Source organism: Rhamphochromis longiceps, linkage group LG15, assembly GCF_057381845.1.
Source record: "Rhamphochromis longiceps isolate RC_006_pf linkage group LG15, R_longiceps_female_GT1.1, whole genome shotgun sequence".
NCBI lineage: Eukaryota > Metazoa > Chordata > Actinopteri > Cichliformes > Cichlidae > Rhamphochromis > Rhamphochromis longiceps.
The window spans coordinates 21216147-21232190 of record NC_140571.1 but is presented as its reverse complement, the minus strand read 5'-3'; positions in this window follow the sequence as shown (position 1 = coordinate 21232190).

Here is a 16044-nt window from a genome sequence, read left to right as displayed (position 1 = left end):
CTGTCCAACGTGTTTGCAGCAATCAGGAGGCCATTAGTCACCTTGAGTGAAATGGCCTCAGTGCTACAGGGAGCCTTGAATTTTCTTCCGAAAGAAGGTGAAATTTATAAATGACAGTCATTAAAATAAAAAAAATCTTCTCAAGGACCTCAGCCAAGAAGTGTACTTTTTATGTTTGAGTGAATACTTGTGTTCCAATGAAGTTACCAAGCCACCGTAGTCAGGGTGTGTTTTTCATCTCTTTATCCCTCTATGTTTCCATTTAAAACAAAATTTAAGGAAATAAATGTCTGTAAAGAAAATAGGTTTAATTTTTATGGGATGTAAAGATCAGCATCAGCGTATTTGCAGCTGCTGTTTGACCAACACATTTTGGCCTGTAGCAAGCTCGCTGCAAAACATCATAACACACAAAGACAAAACATCAGTGACAAAGTAAAAAAATTACAATAAACTGAAACTTTATGTCAGAAAACACAAATATTTCAGCACGACTTTTCATGGCCAGTGGGCCAGCTCCTGTGAAGTAACTGAGACATTCATAGTAGGAAAAATATTTTATGATTGAAAATATTTCAACAGCACATATAAACACATCTGAGGTTATACATGATCCCAGTCAGTTAGATGCAGTGTTGGGTAAGTTACTTTAAAATAGTAACTTAGTTACATTACTAGTTACTTCTCTCAAAAGTAACTCAGTTACTTCAAGTTACTCGTTACTTTCTAAGTAACTAGTTACTAGGGAAAGTAACTTTGGTTTCACTCAGAATTCTCTTGTTAATGTGTTTCTTCCATAACTTTGCCAGTCTTCTAGCTTGCTTACTTGCCACAGTGCACTGTGCCACCTACCAATAGAAAGGAAAAGATAATGTGCATATTTCCACGAGAGAAATCCCACGCCTGGACCGTCATTGACTGCTGCCATGATTCTAGCCTACGTCACAGCGTTTCGGGTGAGCTCATAGTGAAACCTAGCCCCACCCTATCATGTGATTTCCTGAGGTCCAGTGGCCCAGGATGTGAGTGAGCCTTAAGGCGTCTGGGAAGGGATCTCAAAACTGGATTATAGATGGCAGACAGTTGGTGTCGTAAGCCACCCATACTCCTCTGGATGCCCCTGTTTTATTTCAATCTGAGTCATGAGTGGGGAAAATAACTGAACTGGAAAGAATTGATACATTTAATGATTCATCCCTTTCATATTAGGATCTATTCACGACTTCCCTTTCTTTATATTTCAGATTCTTTTTTCACTTTATCTAATATTCCTTTTTTTGTTCCCGCTATTTTAGTCTGTTCAGGAAAATCATCACTGATCGTATCATAACATATAATCACCATCCATCACTGTAGGGAGTGGAGGTAGTTAAAAATTAGTGTGGTATATGTCACTGTGTAGTGGAGTGACAACACAATATCAACTATTATTGATCACCCAAACTCGTATGCTCATAAAGGAAGCAAAACTATAGTGAGAGCACACGCACAGCAATGAAATGATAAATCTGTCAAGTGTGGTACGTATGCACTTGCATTTATTTCACACTAACAGTTTAAAAGCTGCCACAGTGGAAAAAAAGACAGGACAACTATAAATACAAGTGTCAAGATTGCTTTAAAAAGGAATTTTTAAATTGAGTGAACAGAAACCAGAATGTCAGTGACGGAGTAGGTCATCCAAATTATGAGCCGTTAGAGTTGTGACGAAGGACAATGATGTCAGGGAGTCATTAGCAACTGCTCGTCACTTTTTATCTAATTTCCTAGATGCATTAAATTAATATCATCATTATCCTGAGATTCATAATAATAAGCCACATATAAACAAAACTTAGAACAGAAATGTGTCTGGGCATGCACACAAGTTCATGCCCAGCGCTTTGCGTTTTGAAGTTAATTTGTGTGTGTGGAGCTGCTAACGTGATTTATCAAATTATCTACAAATGAGAGAAAATAAGAGGATTTTTCTGACTGTTGGATTGATTTTTAATTCAGAGCATAATGGGACTCCATTTGTGGAGATTACATTGTGTTTGGGGAAAGGAAAATGAGGAGCGCAGGGGAGATAGAGAGACAAGTTATTGTTAAAAATTCATCTGTGCATTTTTGCTTGAAGGCAGAGGTGTCTTTGGGGGGTTTGTGCAAGTTTAGGCCACACACTGTATGTTACAGAGGATGCAGCACAATGTCATAATCGTAGGCTCCTCTGCCATTCAGCACCAATGCTTTCCATCATTGACGATGTCACAAGAAGGCGATAGCATGACTATGAAACAAATCGCCCAACCCTGTGATCTGTCACAGTTCACATCTTACTATAATACGCGAAACATCTATCTGTCTGTGTCTGTCCATAATCAGGTGCTGAGTAACCTAACTTGGCACAAACAAAAACAAACTTGGTTCTTATCTAACTATCAGATAAAAAAGGGCGAGAAAGTCAATTTGACATGCTTTAAAGAAAGAAAGTACATTTTGACAGCACTTCTTACACATGTTCAAACTTTCGACAATAAAATTGTTGCAAAACCAAGATGGTCGAGCAGAAAAGGGTGAAAAAATTGGCTGATTTGAGTTGGAATCAGTTGTTTCTGGGAATGTTGAATAAATAAAATGTCGAATGTTTCTTCACCAGTAGCTGTTGATAAAGCTCTCAGATTAAAATAGAGCAGAATTTAATTAATCTTATTGGTGCTACCCTCCAAAGCAGTCCCAGTGTGGCCCACTCTGCTCTAGGACCAACTGTGAAATGCGTGAAACTCGTGAATTTACTGTATTTCTTTTTCAAAAGACTGAATTTAAATTACTTTTAAATTACTTTAATTTTATTTACAACTAAAGTGCCGTCAGTGGAGAGCATCACTTGTAAGCAAGCTGGTGGTTTTAAAATGTTTATTGACTGCAACTACAAGATGTGGCTTCTTCATCTTAAGTGGTCGCAAAGAGTGTCTTCATCTCAGAGTCTGGAGGGAATCGTGGCTGTTGTTTACTCAAGGGCAAATATTACAAAATAATTTACTTTTTTTCTCCTTGGTGATTGCCTTGTATAAAAACGAATCTTTTTTCTTTCGTCTTTGTCTCATTGTTGGTTTTGAAAAAAGTTGCAATTGTTTTTGTATCACCAGTCCACCGGTTCAATGTCTATTAGCAGGGCAGGCGGAAAATTTATTTGTGGTGTATTAAGTGGCATTAAGAAATAGAAACAGCTTTGAACCGGGTTCAAGGCAGAAGGTTTCACAAAGCATTTTGTTGGCTATTCATTTGAAAGCCCAGCAAACAGCCCGGTGCCCGGTGCCCTTGAGCTTAATATTCACTTAACTGAATTTTCTTCCATTTTTCATTCTTATATTTATATGATCATTTTGTTGTGTAGAAGAAATGTGACATCAGTTCTTGGGTTACTTTTAGCTTTTGAGAGGCTCTGGATTCAAAGAAAAAAATTGGAAGTTTCAGAGGTTGGCCATGTTATATTTACCTGTTTGGTGTGAACCAGAAACCCCTACAATGATCCATTCTTCACTGAGGGACTGTTGGATGTTCAGTTTCGCACTAACATTTTTTTGGAACTCTGTCCCTCATAATTTTTCTGTCCTTCAGACTCAGCAGTCAGACGCTTTCTGAAAGTCACTTTGTCACAATTTTATATTCTTTTACAGGAGCCAGGAGGATAAATTCAAGTGGATTTCGAAGAGGCCTCAGATTCGTTCACTTTGATTTAAATCACAAAAATATTAAGCAGACCTCAAATCCCAGTGCGTCATTCTTGCAAATCACCTGAGACTGAATCACTTCATAAAAAACCTGAAATCCCAGACACAAATACAAGTTCAAAACAATATCAGTTTTGTAAATGTTCAAACTGCAGGGTCTACCCTGCCTTTCACCCTGTGTCTGCTGTCAATGGCATGAGCCCATCTGCAACTGTTGGATTAGTAAATGGATGGAATTACAGAAAAATGACTGACTACACAAGAAGGCACGTGGAACCCAGGGCAGACATGATAACAGAAACCTAAAAACTGAGTAACAACACTAAGACTTGAGAATACACATTTTAAGCACAGAGGGATGACAACTATAATAAGACCCCAAACCTAGAATATAATCTTAACCTTATAATATTAAATACACAATAATCAAAAGTCCAAACACATAAACACATAGAATCACAGACCCAGGACCATGACAAGAAAAGGTGTAGATGAAGCCTAGATGAGTGGCATCAGCTGGACCCTCCCGTTTGTTGTCCAACAAAGGCATGAACTGGCTCCAAGACAACGAGAAAGGGTGTCATTTATACAAGTTTCTTCTTTCACTTTCTGGCTTTAGAGATAGTTCTGTGTTGTTTACAAAAGAAAGTATAGTGTAATGAATGCTACTGCTGAAAATGGCTGATCTACCCAACAGCTTAAAAGAGCCAAAGTAGTACAATTATGCACATGTATCTAGTAGTATCTAAATAGCCCAGTAATGTAAGATATGCATTTTTTTTTTTAAAGAAATCATGGAATCGATTTAGAGACCATAATGTGTTCTAAACTTTTGACTCATCAAAGCAGCCACCTTTGGCAGATATAACAGCTGAACACACCCGTTCTTTCTACAAACAGAAATCAAATATTCTTCAGAACATTTTTCCCATATCTGTTGCAGAAGTCCCCATAAATGTGTGGCACTTGTAGGTTGCTTTTTTTCACTCTTCTGCCCAGTTTGTCCCAAACCAGCTCGAAGGGGTTTAAGTCTGGAGACTCTGCTGGCCACTCCATGTTTTCAAGCTTATCATCTTGTTCTTTTTTCCTAAGGTAGTTCTGGCAAGCTTGGACTTGTGTTTTTGGTCATTATCTTGCTGTAGGATGAACCTCTGACCAACAAGGCGAATACCAGAGGCTATTGCATGGCGCTGCCTGCAGAATGCTGTGGTAGCCATTTTGGTTCAGGGTGCCTCTCACTCTGTGCAAGTCACCGACTCTGAATCCAGCAAAACAGGCCCAGACCATTGATTCAACTGGTGCTTTGGGTCTGCCAGACCTCTTCCTGTCAGAGTTTGCCCCAGTTTCTAAGATCACGGTTTTAAGTCACGGATCGGATCAATTTTCAGATCAGCAAAAAAAGAAAAAAAGACAAAATTTTAACATTTACTTATTAACTTATTTAAGTATTTTTTGCCTATTATAAACATTCAACTCCAGATTCATTCCACGCAATTATATAAAAACAAATTAAGGTGCAATATAGGGCAGTACAGGGCTTTGTATCGAACACTCCGCTGTGATATGATGAGCGGTCACGTAGCTTTCCGTTGACCTGGAGGTTTGTAGTTGGGCAACAGAAGATGCCTGGGACAGTTCAGCCATAACTTTAAACTGCATGCTTTTTCAAAGCACTGTATGCAGCTGGACTTACATATATTGGTAACCAGTTCCAGCTGTATAGGTGACCTCGAGAAGAACATGAAGCATTCCTGACCAAGCAACCATTACACTGAAAAAAAAAAGAAATATACGAGTTTCATGCACCAGATAAAAAACTTTTTTTTTACTTAAATAAAGTAACTGTTATAATAAAAGTTGAGTTTCAGCCTGTCAGTTTTGTTTTGAGTTGTGTTTACAACACTGGGCGCCTTCCATCCAATAACTATACTGATAGAACAAAGTTACAGCACATAAAGCAAAATCTTTGTGCTTTCATTCAGTCGACCAAATAAAGCATGCGGTTAAGTCCACAAAGAACATCCACACTTTTACCTTGGATGCTTTAAGGGTGAAACACACTTGGTGTAAATAGCACATTGCGGTGAAGGAATACTTTTGTCTCATTGTGTAACTTATTTCTCCCCGTCTCAGATGGTGTTGTTTACTTCAAGGTGGTGCTCACGTCCTTACTTTTTTGTGCCATGGAAAAGAATGAAGGTATGAGTCATAAAAGAAACCATGTTAAACTGCAGCATTAATGTGCTCTTTCTTCTTATCCATGCTGCGTGTCTGAAGACTTTAAAAATCCAAAAGATTTTTTTTTTAAATCCACTTGTATTCAGCATTAAGCGATTATGTACGCAGATTATTTTCCTTCTGGTTTAAAAAAGGTATACTTGCACTAAATGCACACTTCAAGGGGCAAAATATGCTTGTAAAAATTAACAAATCCCAAAGCCACAAATGGCGAGACAACAGAGAAATCTGAGATGGTCAATGGAGAGCAGAGTGGAAATTAAATTCAGCTCTGCTGCTGTAGCTACTGAAGTATAGCTAAGAACATAATTAGAAGTCTTATTAATGTCTGTTGGTGCTGCCAAGGTGACTCAAGTCAGGAAGAGTTTTATAAGAGCAGAAGCCACCAAAGTCTTTTATGTAGTCTTTTCTATGTTCTTTCAATGCAGGACGGGCTTGACTGTATTGAATAGTTTGTCTCTTTTATAGTGGAGGAATGTATTTCTATGTACGTATGAGAGACATTAATGAAAAAATGTACCTGAACTTGCACTTATACTGAAGTATACTTTCTCCCTCTCAGATGCACTCAAGCAATAATTTCTTCAAATCCACACTATGGAAAAATGTTTGTTTCATGGCACTCATGCAAAGAAGGACTCATGCAGGCTGGAGAAACTGATCAGGAAGGCTGGCTCTGTGGTCGGCATGAAGCTGGACACTCTGGTGACAGTGGCAGAGAAAAGGACATTAAAGAAACTGATGGACATTATGGACAATGCTGGGCATCCTCTGCACACGGCCATAAACAATCAGAAGAGTCTGTTCAGTGACAGGTTGCTTCTCCCCAAGACAAGAACTAACAGACTTAAAAACTCCTTTGTCCCACACGCCATCAGACTGTTTAACTCCTCTCTGGAGGGGAGAGGGAGGGGAAACAGGAGGACAAAGGAGGGGGGAACAACTAAGCTGTAGTGCCTCTTCACCTCACTGTACAATACCTTGTGCAATACTTTTTGTAAATAGTCAACAGTGCAATAGACTCAATACTTGAAATGTGCAATTCACTTGTATTTTTATTTTTTATTCCTATTTATTCTATTTATCCCCTTTGTATATTTTATTTATATTTGTCTCTGTATTTATATATGTGTGTGTGTGTGTGTGTGTGTGTGTGTGTGTGTGTGTGTGTGTGTGTGTGTGTGTGTGTGTGTGTGTGTGTGTGTGTGTGTGTGTGTGTATATATATATATATATAAAACAATTCTGTAACTGTAACTTCGGTCGTTGCTGTGCTTTTTGGAAGTCGAATTTCCCAGAGGAACCCACCCGAGGGATTAATAAAGTTCTATCTTATCTTATCTTATCTTACTTTATTAAAATTTGCTCTTTTTTAAAAACATCAGGAATTTTTTTCTATACAAATAAAGAAGCAACCTGAAGGTTCGTATTTCTAATTTATTGTCGTTCCAGACTATGTGTGTGGCAATATCTAACGAGGCCACTATAATAAGTGAGTCGTAGTATAGCATGAGACGTATATCTCTTTTAAGAATGTGTTTGTATTAAACATAACATTTAGCATTGGAGGAATTCTTTTCAAATGCAGCAACACAGAACGTTACTTCTTTTTTTTGTTTGTTTGCTTGAAACAGTCGGGTACCAATCCAATCAAAATCACAAGGTTGTGCTTCCAGTACAAGTGCATTGTGCAAAAATAAGAACACGCAGACCCAGACATCTGTAAACACATATACTCAAGCGGTATTCACCGTGACACATTTGAGTCCGTTTACCTTGATCTGTGGCAAACACAGTGAAGAATTTTGGGTATGCAACCAGCGCTAAAAAAAAAAGAAAAAAACCCAGAAGCACATAGTGTAGCATGAAGGTGACGATCCTGTGTAGGTAGATTGCTAATTATCTGAAAAGTTTGTTGAGCAGGAAACGGTGTGAGAGCAGAGTTCATAAAAAATTGGAAGATGAGAAGCAGAAATAACACTGCAGCCATGGCTGACAACACTCCCATAATTCACGACCATCTCCTGGGAAAATCCTCCAATTTTGTACATGCATGAGCAAGCTCTACATTTTCATTGTGTAAAGGGTAAGTGGACTGGTACTACTGCAAGTCTCATTCACCTAATCATACACAATAATACGGCATTTCTATTGATGTCTAAGTACTTTCTCACTCACCAGAGGATGGATTGGGGAAACGAGGGGTTCAGTATCTTACTGAAGGATACTTTGGCACATACCTTTAGGAACTTCGGATTGTTAGGCCACACCTCTTTACAACCTTAATCTTCCTATACAATCCATACCCTAAATACAATTTAACCAATAACCTGATCATTTATATATTGCCTTTCTATATAGTTGAGCACCCAAAGTACTTTATGCTAAACTCCGGATTTAGTATGTCACCCACGGATATTTCCACATATGGTGGAGGAGTCTGGGATCAATCCACCGTCCTTCCAGTTTGCAACAACTCGTTCCATCACCTGAGAGTTTTGAGTTGAATTAGCTGATATGTTAGTGGTTGTTTGACCATTAGTGTCATCTTCTCTACAGTAAAAAGTTAGATTTTAAAAGCACGTTAAAATAAAGAGGAATTTGAGCTATACCTGCAACTCCAGGTCCGTACAACAGACACTGCAGACTTTGATCTGGTTGTAAAAAGACTGATAGTTAAGACATTCTAGAGTGAATCATGCATTGTTGAAATGTTGTCAAAACACAAACAATGCCTCCTTCCAACCGAGACAACTATTATAACTCTATTTTTGTCTGTTTACCCAAATTAAGTGTTGCAGGGGGCTGGAGTCACTCCTAGCTCCCACTGAGCCACGGTACACCCTGGACAGGTCATAATCTGACACAGGTCTAACACCTACAACTAATGCTTGAATCATCAATTAACCTAACCCCACTAACTACATGCTTTTTGACTGTGGGAGGAAGGTGGAGAGAGGCTGTGGGCAGATGGTGGATTCAAACCCAGCTGTGAGCAACAGTGCTAACTGTTAAGTTGCTGTCTGGTGTCATGGTCAGAGAAGTGTGCAGGCACTGGAAAAGTGAAATACTACAACAACAATAAGCAAAATATGCAGCAGTGTAGTGTCACTAAGACGAAACATACCCGTAGCATGATGAATGTGCAGTTAAATAATCAATCAATTAAACTGGAAAATAAAATAAAATCACTGGTTTTAAAATTAAATGACTTCTGTGTTCACAAACAGCACAAATATGAACAAATGCCGCACACATTTGTGGTTGTTTAACATGTTTGGAGTTTGTCCCCTGGTGACAGCACCCAACATACAGACAAAGGCCTGTAAAGCTCTGCGTAGGACTGCAACACAAACCTGCCAGCCACCTCACACACATATAGCTGCACTTGACACAGTAGCTTAAGTTGTTTATTAAGTGTTTGCAAGGTAGCTCTCTGAGATATTCATCACAAGGGAGAGAAATACCTCCAACTCCTGCCAGTGTGGGGTGAACACACACACTGCAGCAAACCAGAAACCAGAGGTCAGATTAAAGGTTAAAGATCAAATGACATCATTCCTTCAATATACTGGAGCACACAGCAGGAAGTTTTACAATAAAGGGTGGCGCCTTTGTATACTGTGCAGGAGATAGGACACAACTCCCACGTGATCACTGCCAACTGAGGAGAATAAGGTGGACTCAGTCAGATATTACAGACTTAAAGAGGACTCAGGAGCTGGAAGATTGAAGGGATGAAAGGCTACTCAGGCTGCTGGTGGTGTAATGTGGGGGATATTTTCACAGCACACCGTGGGCCCCTTAGTATCAAATGAGCATCATTTAAACATCACAACACTCACCCTACCAGATTATTGATGCTAATCATGTCCATCCCTTTATGACCCCAGTGTGCCCATGTGCGGCTGGCTGCTTCCAGCAGATAATCACACAAAGATCAAACTGATTTATTGAACATGACACCAGAGCTCAATCCAACAGCGCACCTTTGGGATGTTGTGGAATGGGAGATTCGCATCATGAATGTGCAGCAATTGTGTGCTGCTATCATGTCAGTATGGACCAACATCTCAGCATGAAGAATTAAGTCAGTTCGGAAGTCCAAAGAGAGTCCAACCTGGTACTGGTAAAGCATATTTAATTAAATTTCCAGTGACCAGTCTACATCCCTTAATGTGACACTGGAAGTGTCATTCTTTGGCATTTGGGTGAATCCCAATGACCCCCTTAGAAAATGGACCACTGTTGTGTAACTCTGTTTTTCTTACTACCAGTAAATGCCCTAAAAAGCAAAGGAGAAAAGCCCATCTGGCCACCTGTAGGCATTTTGCTAACTTTCTACTCTACTTGGGCTACAGAATTTAAATCCAAAACCTCATAGTTTCTGCTAATGGTCCTATGAGATCATTTAAATATACCCGTCAGTCAGCAGAGTCACAACCAGAACGTGTATAACCTTTGAAAATTTCATTAAGTGTAATAGTAATTATGAATAATATAAATACCATCTTTCAAGTGCCTCTTAATCCCTTTCATGTTTTTTTAGCACTGACCTGTTACAAAACATTTTAAAGAACAAGAGCTACACGTGACAAAAAAACATGAAGCACGGTTTATCTAACAATTCTCGATCGATGCTCAGTTTTAGAAGATTATTATATGAAACCAAACTGCTGCGACTGCATTTCAACACTGGAACACTCACGCCAGGAATCCAAAAACCTTTATCAAATAAGACATTGATCTTTGGCTTAAAATTCCACTTGTAGCTTTTGCCTGATTGTAAAAACAGCAACCTAATGAATGGACTAAAAATAATGCCAACCTCCCTGTTTTTGCTGAAATATCTTCTATGAATATGCAGGTATTCCTCAGGCTCTTTATTTCCAACAATGCATCAGTGTCAGAATGTCAAATATGCTTGAATAAACTTAGATTCTAACATTTTTTCCTACCAATTCAAGGTATGTAATTAATGAAGGTATGCATTTTTTATTAAATATAATGCATTGTAGCCTTGTACGCTTCTCCAGTTTATCCTCATGGTGGCAGAGTTGTTTCACTGTTGCTATGCATAAGAACCCAAACACAGTGAGTGGAGTCTGTTTACTTAACCAGTGACAGAGATGTTCAACAGATGTCTGAGTTTAAAAATAAGGCTATATATATATATATATATATATATATATATATATATATATATATATATATATATATATATATATATATATATATATATATATATATATATATATATATAAAAATTGTGAAAAATATATATTGCTTATTACCCCCCAAAAAATGGAAATTGTTTTGGTTTAAAAAAAACATAAATACATACAAATTTGCTTTATATATTTATGGGCATGTGCTGTTGTCATTTTTAGAAAAAATAATAATAATTATCATTATTAAAATTGTATATTGGTCAAGCAGAAACTTTGCAAAGTTGCCTAACGTTTGTGTTTACTCAGGTTATCTTTGACTAATATTAAAATTTGTTTTGTGATCTGAAACATAAATATGTATAAATATGGAAAAAACTAGGAAATCAGGAAGGGGTCAAAAACATTTTCACTCCAGCACATAGACACGTTCAAATACACAGTAGGCTCAGGTCCGTGCTCTCCTGCAGTGGGTGGAGCAGAAGGAGTTCAGTTTTTGATTTTACAACTTTATAGCAAAAATGTTCCAGGAATTACAAACAAGATATTCTAAAAAAAAAAAAAAAAAAGAAAAGAAAAGAAATCACCACCTACAACACTTTTAGATAACTCAAATTCAAAAAAAGAATTTGAGTTATCTAAGTGAGTCAGGTGTTCATGTCAGAAGTAGATAAACACAAACATTTCAGTTTGCCCTCCTTTCATTTTTCTCTCACTGTGATTGATATTTAACTCACTTCTTTTACAATTTTCTCCACCGGAAAAGTCACATTTTTGTTAATGTTATTTCACATGTAAATACATTAATATCTTTAGATATAGTTTGAATAAAGTCTTGAGAGAGTTTGGGGACAATAAGCTAACACAATTAGACATTTTACATGTCACATTATTGATGAGGTTAAATATTTATTCAGAATTTAACTGGTTGAGTTTTAGGGTCTAAATTGAGTGCATTCTGGATCACGGGAATACTTTTAGAGACACATAAGCCAATCAGAGCTGTGGTGACACCCTGTGGGAAATGCCTGGTAGTAGTACACACTGTGCACTAACTGGATTTACAGTTAGTTTGTCCCTCTGCAGACAGACGCGAGTTGGGCATGATTAATGTCTACAGTTTATGGTAATTAAACAATCAGGCAAATGAACAGGAATTTAGATTAATTAAAAAAAACTTTCAAAAATGATGAGAAAAGACAGGAGCTTAAACAAAACCATCCTGCTATGAGACATTAAAATATTATATACTTAAATATGAATATTGACCATTTTCATTCAGTTTTAGTTTTTTAATTTTTGTTGTTTTGTTCTCAAGTTGGAGACACCTTTGTTTTTTGTTATATATATAAAGAATGTATCATAATAACCTTCAAAGGATCTTATCTCTCATTTTTAACATGTGGGCTTGATGATTTTTTGTGTTTGATCTCAGAATGAAGTCAATAATCTAACATCAGTTTAACAGTCCTTACTGAAAAGACGGAGCGAGTTAAGCGATTCAGGAAGAGATCTCACAACCAGAACTTAAACCTGGAGCTCTGCGAGTTAGGAGATGTTAGGAATGACCGAGACAGGTCACATAAGGTTCTGAGACCTTATTTGCTGGTTTCTAAATGAAAACATCTGGAGGGGTTATTTGTTGGCAGGCAGAGTTCCACCAGTGGGGCTAAATCTAAAGGTGACCATCAGGTGGCCTCAGATTTAAAACAACCTGTCTAACAATCAATCAATGCCTTTAACTCATTTTTTAAAATGTCATTGTGTAGTTAGGTGGTATCATTTATTATAATTTCATTATTGTTTTTTGTTTGCCTTGTCTGTTGCTTTTATGCACATTTCCCCCATCGTTGTTTTAACTCTTCCTTAAACTCAGCTTCATTTGATCTCATCTTGTTACAGTTTAATGTTTGAATAACAAAAGTTGTTATTTTTTAATGCTATTATCATATAATTGTTGCACAAACCAAGTGCAGAGGCTGATAAGTTTGGCTGACTGTACCATAGAAATCCATTATTATACCAAACAAGAGCCATGCTGTTGCATTAAAGTGACATATGCATTATTTCACTATACTGGCATGTTAAGTTAAATAAGACTATTTGAATTTCTTGCTACAGAGTAACATGAACAAAAGTGCTCCAATCTCGAGTAAAGAGCTGTAAGCACACAGGTCAGAAAGTCATCCTGTTACACCTATCGTGGCGATCGTGGCTCAAGAGTTAGGAGTTCGCCTTGTAATCGGAAGGTTGCCGGTTCGAGCCCCGGCTTGGACAGTCTCGGTCGTTGTGTCCTTGGGCAAGACACTTCACCCGTTGCCTACTGGTGGTGGTCAGAGGGCCCGGTGGCGCCAGTGTCCGGCAGCCTTGCCTCTGTCAGTGCGCCCCAGGGTGGCTGTGGCTACAATGTAGCTTGCCATCACCAGTGTGTGAATGTGTGTGTGAATGGGTGGATGACTGGATATGTAAAGCGCTTTGGGGTCCTTAGGGACTAGAAAAGCGCTATATAAATACAGGCCATTTACCATTTACCTACTGCTACCTTTAAAAACCAGGTGATCCTTCAATATGAACAAATAATAATAGAAAAAAACCTTTAAAGTGCAGATTACTGATTTTAAAGCAGCAAGGTTAGTTTATTTTCATACTTAAAAAAACCTTTTGAAATTGTTATAAGTCATTTATTGTGCCTAAATATGTGAACCGTAAAATGGAAAGCTTTATATTTCCCGTTATGACCTGTAATACCTGACGCAGTCTTTCAGCAGTACGGTATGACTGATTCATTAATGATTATAGATTTCGGTGGGGTGATGAAGAGGTCACATACCTTCAGTATTTAATTCATATACAGTTGTCTCACAAATGAAGGACTTATTTAGAAAAATAGCCTTAGCATTCCTAAGCGAGGTCTTCTTCCTTCAGCCGTGGATCTTTTATCCAACAGTTCATACCAACACTGAATCCTTTATAGGAAATTTGATTATCCCCGTCACACACATGCACTAAAGCCACATAGACAGTGCTGTCATCTCAGGGAGGCAGGTCAGAGAAACCACAAGAATAAAATGAAGAGGAACCCCAGCAATAGGTATTTAAAAAAAACTAAGTCCAAACACCAAGTAAAGAGGGGATGTTTCTAAAGTTTGTGAACTAATCTTAAGTCCTTCTTGCTTTCAGTGAGAAGTCATTAAAGTCTTGCAGCTAAGCTTTTAAAGTCTCCTTGTTTGTAGATGAATTCATGTGTATGTGTGTTGACTCAGATTAATTGAAAAAACTTTTCTTTTTTTTTTTATTATGCAGTGTCTCATCATTATCAGTCATATTCCTGCAATCTGGTGCTTGCTTTCTGTGTGTTTGTTTCTCTACACAAAGACATTTCCACCTTAAACTTGCCTTCAACTTAGAGCTCGAGCAAAGTCTACACCAATTAATGCTTTTCTAACAGTCATTTTGGTCACTCAGTCAATGACATGTACACGTCATAACAGAAATAAACATATAAACTTGTCATGTAGCAAAGGAAGCTAAGGTAAGAGTCATGTAAAGAGTGACTTCACTCACATCTGGATTCTCTGCATTTTTTGTCTTATATTTATACCCTTTTATAAGTACAATAAACTAAACCTGGTTTAAGGCAAGGCAGGCAGTGGTTACAACCAAGAAAACCTGAGGACAGTCTTACCTGCTGCACTGTGACAGACTACATACACACATATACACACAAACACACACACGGAGACTGTCTCAATCAGCACTAATGCAAAGTTCTGGTTAAACATTGGCCCAGAGTTTGCCTTCTGCCTTCTGTTGTTTTTACACTAAAGCTCCGGCAATTGTTGCAGGCATTATTGACTTAGTAATTAAAGTATTTTAACGTGGGGATTCTGTAATCATTACATATGCCGCCATCTGTTCCTGCGCCGCTGCGTGAGCACCTGAAATGGATTTTTCCCCCTGAGTAGATAACGTATAAAAACCAATCAAGAAGGAAGGTGGGAGGAAGGCCACATCTCTGCCATTCATCTAAATAAGAGTGAGTCATGACAGTGTGTGTTCAGTTTTTATTAAATTTTCAAGTAAACTGTCAGTTTCTTTTAGTTTCAGATAGTGTTTCTTTTTTTTAAATTGCTTTTCTTTCAGTTACATGTCACTGTTACAGAAAGTGCTCTTTCTGCATGATGTGTATCCATGTTTTAGCCTTTGCATCTTCTCTGTATGATACACAGTTATGAAAAATAGGAACGTGGGTCTTAAAAGTGTCCAGTTACACACGAGACCATATAACATAAAATAATTGAATTATTAGTTTAAATTCTTAATTTTGAAATAAATCTCAGTTCCCCTCTAGTTCTAACAGTTGGGACTTTTAAAAAACCAAAATACTGTCCATAACAGTGGTGAGACTTAACTTGTGTTCTGATATAATCTGGGCACGGGAAAAATCTGGAGGTGTGCACATTGTCAGATTTCCAGCACATCTCAGAACAGAAGAGAAAGATTTACACCTACAGAGAATAAAATCATCCATCTATCCTCTTCTGCTTATCCAATTCAGGGTCAGGGGGGCTAGAGCCTATCAGAGCTGCCATGGGGGAGGGGGGGGCGTTGTCAATCTGTCGCAGGGTTAACACAGAGAGGCAGACAAACATTTACACTCACCTTTGTGGCCAATTTAGACTCCCCAATTATCCTAACCCTGCTAAATGCATGTCTGAACTGTAGGAAGAAGCCGGAGTACCTGGAGAAAACTCCCACAGACACGTGGAGAGCGTGCAAAAAACCAGGACTTTGCTGTGAAGCAATAGTTCTACTATGCTGCCCATAATAAATACACAGGACAAAAATCACAATAAAAAAATCACTTTAATTATGCTTATCTTAGTATTTTATGTTATTATTTCATTTATTGTCACATCTCGTTTA